At 42.1% G+C, this 11609-nt stretch overlaps 1 pseudogene; it reads right to left on the reverse strand.

Moving 5' to 3' along the window:
• Window positions 1-9710: 9710 nt before the first annotated feature.
• Window positions 9711-9829, reverse strand: LOC145411282 (5S ribosomal RNA; annotated as a pseudogene).
• Window positions 9830-11609: the final 1780 nt, after the last annotated feature.

The following is an 11609-nucleotide window of genomic DNA, read 5'->3' on the forward strand; positions in this document are numbered from 1 at the left end:
GTTTCACATGTTAAACTTAGGACAAAAGCGGGACACGAACTTTTATCTTTCACTGTATGCACTACCTACTATTGTTTGCTTCCGACGTAATGGAGTACTCAGCATACCTAAAGGTGGATTTCGTTTATCAGTTCCCAACTGGAGGCTAGGTGTAGGTTTGGTTGGATTAGGGTAAATTATTATGTAGCCTACAGCTAAGATAGGTTAGGTTGGGTGTAGTTAAACATTTAGGACAGTCCATTCCTCCATTATGCTGACGAATCAAACAAGAGTTGTCAAAGCGAAACAGCTAAAAACATCGGGGAAACATTTAGCACGAAACTTCTATTTACCACCCCAGAAATAATCAGAAAAAATACAACATACTATCAAGAAGAACTGATTTGGTAAGGTGCTTCTACTGCTCAGAGTAAATCATATGTTTACCATATGTTGGTATATTAATTTTTCATTTGGACATTGCTCCTCATTTTGATTTTAACTTTTCGCGGGTTTTAATTTGTTAACAGTAGCCAATCAGCGTTCGCCTCTCTATATCCACCAATCAGCGTTGGGTTGCTTGACGTATAAGCGAGTTCAAATTTGTTTACAAGCATCACGGGAGGGCACGGTGTTGCTGTATTTTATCGTTATCCTATCGTTAGGGTACTGAGTATACGTGGACCAGGATGGAGGCGCGAGAGTACACCGAGGACGAGCTACGGAAGGCAAAATACAACGAACTGCTGAAGATTGGTAGAAACCTTGGAATGAAATCGAGGCGTATGAAGGTAAGTAGTACACTGAAGTTACCTTGTGATGATTTCGGTCATTCGACCTCAGCTACAAGAACTGCCTCCGTTGTCATATGCACGGAGTGACTTTATGCAGGAAGTTATAGATTCCCTTCTCTATTAAGCCTAAATTAACCCAACCTAACCTTAACCTTATCCCAGATCAACCTAACCTAAATAAGCCTAAATTAAACTTATCTTAATTCACGAAATGACTAATTTCACAATCAGCCTGTAGCATACCGTACATATATATCTTTATTTATATTTATCCATATATCGACCTATAGTTGCCTACAGGTCGATAAGACATCCAACTATCTTCCTGACACATGCATTTCGTACAGTGTTGTTGATAAATGGCACAAAATTTTAGATAACATGCGGATACTTTCAAAATAGAAGCTAAATGGCCACTCAACGCATGCGCACTGAGAAGAACGGTAACTTCCAGCATGTCACTCCGTGCATACGACACCGTAATCTCCACCCAGCTTCAGGTATTTTGATATTCAATATTCTTGCTTCTTGTAACTGAATGGGACCATGTCTGATAAGATGGCAGTAGAGCTGTGGGTAATTCTTTACCAGACAGGCGCTGCAATTCCACTAATAGGATATTATAACAAACTCGATCTCAAGTAATTTTGGTACATTTGCAGCAAGGTTAATTGTTGAATTGTGACAGAAAATGATTGGAAAAAGACAAAATATACATATTTTGGGGTATTGGGTTGTTAAGGAAGCAGCCAGGACACCCATGGCAGTGTTTAATGATGGTCTGTCCAACTGGCCATGTTGCTTACCAACCATTGCTCAGACCGGAAGTGTTTGTGTATCCCATGTCAAAACAATTTAGCCTACCATTTGGCCTACCAAGGCCATCCCAAAGCTAGTCTCGATGAGGTGGTCGGTTCAGGATCAGGGCAGTAAGCCTGTGCTGGCTCATGTATAGCCCCCCTGCTTGCCTAAATAGTGGGTCAATTTTGTCCTTAACACTGTTCACTGTATTGGCCATTACTGCTTCGCTTGTCAGATTATTTCACTCGTCCACCACTCTACTTGAAAAGCAGAATTTCCTCACAGTAAGTCATGGTCTGTGTTTGAAAATCTTGAGTGGGTTCCCTCTTGTTATTTCATGGTCCATAATGAAGAAGTCTTCTTTCTTTAATCCTTCTAAACCTATTATTATCTTCTATCTATCTATCTATTGCCAGACGCCTCAATCCCGTTCGGGGTGGCCACAAACAAATTGCCTCCACGTCGCCCTGTCCCCCACCATTTCACTGCCCCGCTTCCAACTCACACCCCCCTCTCTCATATACCTCACCACCCCATCCATCCATCTCATCCTCGGCCTCCCCCTCCCTCTCCCCCCCCCTCCACCTCACTCACATACACTCTCTTCGTCAGTCTTTCACCCTCCATCTCTCCCTATGGCCAACCCACCTCAGTGTATTCCTCCTAACGCTTCCTATCACATCCACACCACAACGCTCCTTTATATCCTCATTTGTCAGCCTGTCTCTATGTGACTCCACAGGCTCCTTTTAAATAACTCATTTCCACTGCTCTCATTCTTGACTTATGTCCTTCCAACAACGTCCAAGCTTCACTTCCATACGCTAGAGTTGGTATCACGATACTGTCATGTAGTAACTTTTTCACTTCCATGCCCACTTCCCTGTTTCTTATCACTGCTTTCAAGAAACCAGCAACCTTTCTTCCCTGCTGTACCCCTTCAAGCACTTCACCCTCCAAACCTCCATCCTTACTCATCACACTACCCAAGTACTTAAACGTACTCACATTTTTCCAATTCCTCACCATCCAGCCTCGCTGTAAAAAACTTCAATTAGGTCATTTCGTAGTCTCCTCATCTCCAGTGATATCAGTCCAGTCCTCTTCAAGCTAATCTCATAGGGATCCTCCTTTATACTGTCTATCATTCTTCTTTGCACCTTTTCTATATTATCTTTCTGGTTGTAAGGTCTCCAAGCCTGCTGACAGTACTCTAAATGCGGCCATACCAGAAACTTATATAAGCTTACGATATTGGTTATATTCCTGTTGTCTATTGTTCTCTTGATATTTCCCATAATTTGGTTAGCCTTGGCCACTATCTTGGCTACCTGGGTACTCTGACTCAGTGATCTGTGAATTGTCACTCCTAGGTCTTGCTCATAATTCTCACTTGCTGTATCCTGTCCTCCTAATATATAAGTATGATTTATATTCCCATGTCCAATGTGTAGACATTTACATTTATCCACATTGAACAACATCTGCCATTCTTTAGACCATTGGTACATTTTATCCAAGTCATCCTGCATAGAACAAATTTCCTGTAATGTTGATATCATACCAAAAATTTTGGTGTCATCAGCAAATTTAAGCACCTGATTAGTAGTATCCATGTCAATGTCATTGATGTATATAACAAATAAAAGTGGACCTAATACCGATCCTTGTGGAACACCACTTTTCACTTCACTCCATTCCGATTTCTGTCCTCTAATTACCACTCGTTGCATCCTTAACTTTAGCCAAGATCTAATCCATCTACTAACTTTCACTCCAATTCCATGAGCCTTAATTTTTTAAAGAAGTCTTTGGTGCTGAACTTTATCAGACTTTGGCCAATCCAAGCCTAATCCAACCTAACCTAACTGGCATGTGGCAGCCAACTTTCATATTTAAAAATGCGCGTTAAGAACATTAAATATGGCTGAGTATTGGCAGACCGGTGGAATACTTATGCATTCTAAATCCTCATTTGTAGCTCTGAGAGGTAAGTTCATAGAAATGCCCAGCAGCTGTGGTAATCCAGGAATAATATCAAATAACTTGTGGAAGACTCATTTCAATAGAAAATATGGAAAGGCCACACCCATTTGATAAAGAACTAATGAGGTGCATCTTCTGTGGTCTCTGGCTGTCTGTAGCCAGATGCCATAATCCTGTAAGGGGTGGTCGTTTGTCTTAGAGTTTGTAGTTTTATGGGGAGGGACAGTAATCCTCCACCAACCCATCTGCTGACATGTAAGGAACATGTCTATCTATCTATCTATCTATTGCCAGACGCCTCAATCCCGTTTGGGGTGGCCACAAACAAATCGCCTCCAAGTCGCCCTGTCCCCCGCCATTTCACTGCCCTGCTCCCAACTCACAAATCCCTCTCTCATATACCTCTCCACCCCATCCCTCCATCTCATCCTCGGCCTCTCCCTCCCTCCCTCTTTCCCCCTCCACCTCTCTCACATACACTCTCTTCGTCAGTCTTTCACCCTCCATCCTCTCCACATGGCCAAACCACCTCAGTGTGTTCCTCGTAACGCTTCCTATCACATCCACATCCACACCACAAAGCTCCTTTATATCCTCATTCGTCAGCCTGTCTCTCCATGTGACTCCACATGCTCCTCTTAAATAACTCATTTCCACTGCTCTCACTCTTGACTTGTGTCCTTCCAACAACGTCCAAGCTTCACTTCCGTACGTTAGAGTTGGTATCACAATACTGTCATGTAGTAACTTTTTCACTTCCATGCTTACTTCCTTGTTTCTTATCACTGCTTTCAAAGAACCAGCAACCTTTCTTCCCTGCTGTACCCTTTCAAGCACTTCACCCTCCAAACCTCCATCCTTACTCATCACACTACCCAAGTACTTAAACGTACTCACATTTTCCAATTCCTCACCATCCAACCTCGCTGTACATTCACTGACTTCGCCTCTCTCAAAGACCATCACTTTACTCTTCCCTACATTCACCTTTAGATTCCGTTTCTTACATACTCTCTCAAACTCATCCACCAAGCCTTGCAGCTCCCCTTCGTCTTCACTCAGCAACACAGTATCATCTGCAAACAACAGTACAGGGAGTTTCCAAACACTATCCTCTCTCACCAGGGCCACTCCAACATCCACTACCCTACCTTGTACCTCTTTTATTACCCCATCCATGTACAGATTGAACAACCATGGAGATATGACACATCCCTGTTTCAAACCAACTTTCAAAGAGAAAAATTCACTTAGTTCACCATCCACACGCACTTCAGCCTTTGCACCATCGTACGTACTCTTCACAGCATTCAACAACTTCCCATCTACTCCATATATTCTTAACACTTTCCACAATCCTTGTCTATCCACCCTGTCATATGCTTTCTCCAAATCCATGAAAGCCGCATACAACTTCTTTCCCTTCTCTAGAAACTTTTCCACCAAAGATCTAAGAATGAATAACTGATCTACACAACCTCTTCCCTTCCTAAAGCCTCCCTGTTCTTCAACTAATTTCCCTGTTCTTTCTCTAACTCTGTCAATAAGTATCCTACCATACACTTTTCCTATTATACTAAGAAGACAGATGCCCCTATGATTACCACACACTTGTTTTTCCCCTTTTCCTTTGTACAAGGGAATAATTATACCTGACTTCCAATCCTCCGGGACTCTACCTTCCTCCCAGGCCAATCTGCACATCTTCCACATCCATTTTACTACTATCTCTCCCCCGTGCTTCAGCATTTCACCACACACTCCATCCATTCCTGGGGCTTTCCCCGATTTAACTTTCTTCATTGCTTCCACAACTTCTATCCTACTGATTTCTTCCCGTTTTCTCACCTCCCTCCTTCTCCCAGCCATTCCCCAGCCACTTATACTCGCATTACTTCCATCCTCTACGTTCAGCAATTCCTTAAAGTGTTCTCTCCATCTGCTCACTTTTTCTCCCTTCTCCACTAGTAATCTACCATTATTATCTTTCACTCCCCTGCTAACTTCACTTCCACCCTGTCTTACTCTTTTCACCTCTCTCCAGAACATTTTCTTACACTCCCTCCACTTGACACTCAAATTCCTTCCAAATTCCTCATCCACTCTCTTACTCTCTCTTACTAATCTTTTCACCTCTTTCTCTCTACATATAACTGTCTCTTCCGCTTCTCAACTTCTTCCACGCCCTTATTTCTCATCCATTCATTGTATGCTTTCTTCTTTTGTGCTACAGCCTGTTTCACCTCTTCAGTCCACCATGCTGTTCCTTGCACCCCCCTCCATCTTCTCTTCCTTCCACACACCACATCACATGCTGCACATATTTCTTCTGTAAATATGCTACACACACCTTCCACGTCTCCCATCTGCTCCAATTCATATTTGCCCAATCGTTCCTCCACTTCTCTCTTATACTCTGCCTTTTTCTGATCCTCTTGTAACCTTTTGACTCTCCTTGCAACTACTCCTTCCTCTCGTCTTTCCCTTCTTCTATTCCTCCATCTTACTTGAATTCTAATTCTGGCCACCACCAAGTAGTGGTCAGAAAGTCCACTCCCCCAACCTCTATACACTCTTGCATCCTTTTATCCACACACACATAATCAATCATTGCCCTCCTTTCATTCATTTCACCACCCACCCTTCTCATCACTCGCCATGTATACCTGTGGATCATTTTATGCCTGAAGAAGGTATTGGCTATCACCAACCCCCTCCCAGCACAAATGTCCACTAACGCACTCCCATTCTCATCTATCTCAGCAGGTACACCCCACTCACCAACTATTCCATCCACCTTCACATTCCCAACTTTTCCATTCATATCACCAATCAAAAACACTCTCTCATTCCTTCCAAACTTTTCCATGCACATTTCTACATTTGTCCAGAACTCTTCTCTCACTCTTCTAGCACGATCTTGCGTTGGTGCATACACACACACAGTCGCCCACATTTGTATTCCAACTTTCAACTTTACCCACGCAATCCTTGACCCAACTGATCCATACTGTCTTATGCTCCTCTTCCATCTTTTACTCACAACTATACATAATCCTTCCTTTGCCATCTCATTCTCACCTACTCCTGCACATATACCCTATCCATACTCCCATTCTCTCACACTTTCTCCTCTCCATTTTGTTTCAGTTATTCCACATACATCCACTTTTGCACCGTCAAGCACCTGGACAATCTCTCTCTCTTTCACATCATCATTCGCTCCCCTTACATTCCAAGTTCCAATTACCATGTCTTTTGTCCGGTCCTTGGTCGTCATCGTTTGGTCAGTCCTTGTCCGAGGCTTATTGTTTGTTTTTTTAGTTAGTTGTTTTCCAGGGAGGGGCACTAACCCTCCGCCAACCCTTTTAGTCGCCTTTTACGACAAGCAGGGATACTGGGGGAGTATTCTTGAAAAATCCCCCCTACCCCCAGGGGGGGTAGTCTTAGAACATGTGTGGGTTGGTTATATGGTCAGTACTCAGTGACAGTAAACCATTTGGCATGTCACTCAGTGTAAAGCGAACTGAAAAGGAAAGAAGAGTAATAAAAATGACAAGAAAGATGGGAGAAATAGGAAGAGAGAAGGGCAGACACACACACAAAAAAGATAAAATTATCATTTCAACCCCTAACAGAATTACGAGATTTTGAACTTTTTTTTTTTTTTTTTTTTTTTTTTCCCCCCCCAGTATTTTAGACAATTCTAAGACACTTTTTTCTATGGCATTTTTGTCGCAAAATATTATTTTTTTACTCCTGAACCTAGCCAAACCTAACCTTCAGGAGTAAAATAAAAATAATTTGCGATGAAAATGTCATAGAAGAAAAGTCTTAGAATTTTCTAAAATACCAATAAAATGGATCAAAAACTCGTAATTCTTTTAGAGGTTGAAACGATAATAGAATAAAAAATGATGATGGTGAAGAAAGTACAGTAGTAGGCTGGGTGAAGGAAGTACAGTGAGTCCTTGTAATATGAAAGGGATAGGGACCAAAAAAAACTTTCGTAATCCAAAATTTTGTATGTCGGAACGATTTTCCCCATTGAAATATACATGTAAAGGGGGGGATGCGTTCCAGGATCCCATTGGATCCCCCACTGAAACTTTACCCCTCCTATTTAGAAGTACGCAATACTCGTATGCAGTACTGTACGATTGTACAGACATTCAAAAATAAAACATACAACTCATTACTGTAGTATTAGTACACTGTACAGTTAAATACAGACCTGTGCTGCGGCTGGAGATTTGTGTCATTGATATGGTGCTAAGACACATGGGGGACCCCAATAATTTCCAATTTCCTCTCCTGAGTCAGATTACAGTGTTGTTTCTTCTTGGCAGCTGGCTCCCTGGATGCTGAAGATGATGCAGGGCACTTGGGAGGCATGGTAAAAGTATGAAAACGGGAAGAACAGCGAAAAACTGTGTAACGTACAGCGGCGCGCGAAAATGTGTTTACCAGAGAGGGGTTAGTTCGTTTTCTCGCTGCAAGCGAGCGCGGCACTGTGCAGCGTGCCCATTTTGAATTTTTCGTATTTCCTCGTATCTCTTTGTACCATCGAAACAGATACTTTCATGTTGTGGCATTTGTCCTACATTCATCGCTTTCGTACCATCGGAAATTCGTACTTTGAGTTTTCGTATTTCAAGGACTCACTGTAGTAGGCAGTACTACATCACATGGATGATGGTCGCCATCACCTACCATAACCGTAATCCATGGTACAGTAACTAAACTTTTTAAAAGTCTTTACTTGCCGGAAGTTTTGGCTTCTGGAACATTGGTTGACTTTGTAGTCCACTGTCCCCACACCTTTGCTGTATCTTAGCATACTGCAGCTGATCAGGAATAGAATTTGGTAAGTATTTAGGAGAGCCCACAACTGCAGTCAAGTACTGTACTTTATTTAAAAGAATAATGTGTAATTATTATTTAGCCTTTTTAAATACTTAACTTTTGGTCACATGTAACAAAAGTATTGTATATACTGTATCCTTTCAGACAGACAAGTTGATAGAAACCATTCTCAGTCTCCAAGAAGAAAGGTTACTGCAGAAAGAAGCAGAAGCTGTGGCAAACGAGGTGGCTGTTGTCAGTGCGGACCATAGTGAAGAGAAAGATGTTATGGTACCAGAGAAGTGTGGAGATGGAGAAGAACTTTTGACTGATATTCAGTTCCCTAAGCTGGTGTCATCTGGGGAGGAGAGTTCAGCAGAGGTATTGTGTGAGAAGAGACTGAATTATACAGTGGCAGAGAGACAGTGTCGTGTGTGTGTGTGTGTGGTATGAGTGTGTGTGTGTGGTATGAGTGTGTGTGTGTGTGTGGTATGAGTGTGTGTGTGTGTGTGTGTGTGTGTGTGTGTGTGTGTGTGTGTGTGTGTGTGTGTGTGTGTGTGTGTGTGTGTGTGTGTGTGGTATGAGTGTGTGTGTGTGTGTATGTGTGTGTGTGGTATGAGTGTGTGTGTTTGTGTGTCTGTGTGTTGTTCTTGTAGTTATTACATGTATGCAACCAAAATCACCAACGCAGAAATCATTACAGTAACCTTAATATCAACCAGAGGCCCAAACACCACAACTGTAGGAAAAAAAGGAAACTCATGTGGAAAGGAGCATCTCCTTTTAAAGAGTATCACTGGATAAATTGCTAGCTTAAATATGAAAGCATCTTTTGGCTCTTGTACCAGTTTGTGTTTTAAGTCTAATGAAATTTGACTAAAATGATAACTGATAATACAGTATTGAAGTGCACAGGCTGTAGACACTAGCATTGACAGACTCTTGTAAAAAGGATTCAGTTTATTGAGAATGGTAATAAGGAATAGTACAGCATTATGTGACACATGCACTTGTATACCAGTAGCCTGTTAAATTGGACATAATGAATTCTGTGCTTGATTATATAAAGGTATGGTGATTATTTTCTTTTTTTTCAGGATGAGTCATTGGCAGTCAAAGATGATAGGTGTAATAAGGCAGCAGTTAAAAGAGGTTAGTAGAAAATTTTCCCTTATATTCTATCCATGATCCATCCATCCATTGCCAGACGCCATGTATCCCAAATGGGGTGGTCAAGGGCTTAGAGTTAATTGTTTTACAGGGAGGGGCACTAGTCCTCCACCAACCCCACTTGACACGTAGGGTTGCCAACAGCATCTGGTGTTCCCAGGCGGTCACCCATCCAAGTACTAACCAGACCCAACGTTGCTTAACTTCGCTGATCGGACGGGAAGCGGTGTACTCAACGTGGCATGCCCATTCTATCCATGATAAAACTGTTAAATACAGTGCTGATGTACTGCAATGCAAAGGCTGAAAGCTGACAGTAATTCCGACGTGTGAACATCAGGGGTAGGTTGCGAGAGGCAGACCAAAAAAGACATGGGATGAGGTCATAGAGTATGACCTCAGGGATAAGGGGACTGAATGGGTAGGCTTCCAGAGATCGAGCAGCGTGGAGAGTCACCATCAGGTGACCAAGGCCGACATGTGCAAGCATGTTGGAGTCTTTATAAGTGATGCAGCGATACAATACAGCATGACATGCTTAGTATAAGAATGTTGTGAGAGCACCGGAATTAAAATAAACCCATATTGTGGAATAAGTTGACCTGCTTGGTCAACCTGAAAATGTTTACAGCATTAGTGATAATTCAGTGGCTTTTTCATATTTCACATGACACTGGGTTGATAACTCTTCTACTTCAGTCTTCTTCTAATTGTTAGTCATGCCCACTCCATTTTTAGGTGGGGAGTAGGGGTAGGGTTAGGATGATGGTGATGACAAGATGAAACTGGTCCATGTCCTAGTTGGCATCAGACACTTCATAACACTTCTTCATTGGTGATTTATGTAGCATATCATAACATTGGTTGGTGCTGTTTTTATGATATATTTGCATCAGCTGTAGAAGAGAATATTGAGGTGCTGTGTTGAGAATACGTTACTAAGGAAGAGGTACTAAGAGATTGCCAGAACTATTTATGACCTGACATGTTGAGTTTAGGTGATTCTTTTTACTGAACACAGTACTGGTAACTTCAGCCTTTTTTTAAGTCTGTTATTGTATTTTTGAAGCAGATTTATAATGAAAAGTACAGAGAAAAAAGAAGTGCAGATTTCAACCTTGCCAATAATTGTTTACTGTATTTAGTTCTCTCTCTCTCTCTCTTTCTCTCTCTCTCATCCATCCATCCATAAGTGTGAAAAAGATTAGGATGATGATACTTTTTAATTAAGTGCTTGAAATAAATTCAGTTGCAGTGGTGATTAAGTAGTTGTTATTGATCAACCATACTGAGCAGACCCATCAACCACAGGAAGGCAGCTGCCCTGTGAACCAGTATACCCATGCATTTCACCAGTATACCCTTGCATTTCACTGTCTCACCACAGCAAGGTGCAGGGAAAAGTGTGGAGGTTTTGTTCCTGGGTGGATGCCACAGTTGCATCTCCATTTAATTTACATGGGCACCATAATAGGCTCCTCTTGACCCTGTGATCTGGTTTTGTGTTTAACACCCAGTGTTGTAAATTGTTTCGTAGACTTGTCACTGAGTGTAGAACCATGTGATGTGGAAAGAAGAATAAAATGTGACACGGAGGATAGGGAGAAGTAGGAAGAGAGGAGGGCAAACATTGAAGTAGGATGATAATGGTGAAGTAAGTAGTAGGCAGCATTACCTCAGGTGTGTGGATAATGGTCACCACCACCAAGCACTGGGTAGTGAGTAGAGGCAGCATCGGATAATCAGAGGATAAAGGGAAGGAAGCAGCAGATCCATCCATCCATCCATCATCCAATCCTACATTGCCCCATGAGGAGTGTAGGAGCCCGGGGCTAGGCAGTTGGTCCAGACATTTAAGATGAGAGTGACCAGCCTCACTCATCCCTGAGTGGCATTACACATCTTTGTAATGTCATTTATCTAAAGTTTTTGCAGTCTGAATTACCTGTTGAACCCTGTGTTTGTAAGTTTGCTGTAGCCATTAACCTGTTCAGTACAATTTCTTTTTACTTTTTCATGCTGCCACTACACAGG

The sequence above is a fragment of the Coenobita brevimanus genome, chromosome 88 (genome assembly GCF_032717465.1).
Source record: "Coenobita brevimanus isolate Jiangsu-jjx chromosome 88, ASM3271746v2, whole genome shotgun sequence".
Taxonomy (NCBI): Eukaryota; Metazoa; Arthropoda; class Malacostraca; order Decapoda; family Coenobitidae; genus Coenobita; species Coenobita brevimanus.